The sequence below is a fragment of the Mandrillus leucophaeus genome, unplaced genomic scaffold, assembly GCF_000951045.1.
Source record: "Mandrillus leucophaeus isolate KB7577 unplaced genomic scaffold, Mleu.le_1.0 Scaffold163, whole genome shotgun sequence".
NCBI lineage: Eukaryota > Metazoa > Chordata > Mammalia > Primates > Cercopithecidae > Mandrillus > Mandrillus leucophaeus.
The window spans coordinates 705,003-705,450 of NW_012101621.1; positions in this window are offsets into that span (position 1 = coordinate 705,003).

Sequence of the window (448 nt, forward strand, 5' to 3'; positions counted from 1 at the left end):
GTAGCTGGGACTACAGGCGCCCGCCACGTTGCCCGGCTAGTTTTTTTTTGTATTTTTTTTAGTAGAGACAGGGTTTCACTGCGTTAGCCAGGGTGGTCTCGATCTCCTGACCTTGTGATCTGCCCATCTCGGCCTCCCAAAGTGCTGGGATTACAGGCTTGAGCCACCGTGCCTGGCCCTCTCATCATCATATTTGACAAGATGCTTTTGAATGCTTCTGATTTTTTGATATCTTCAAAATACTTCAAAATATCTGTATCTGGCAAAGTCTAGTCAGGAGACAGAACCGACATGAGTAATTTGAACAAAGAATACTTAATATAAAGAATTAGCAACTGTTAAAAGGAATTAGTTACTACAAGGAGAATAAAAAATAACTCTAAAAAAATACCCTAAGGGAGAATTGACATCTTTTACAATACTGTTTTTCTATTTATTAATATAGTGT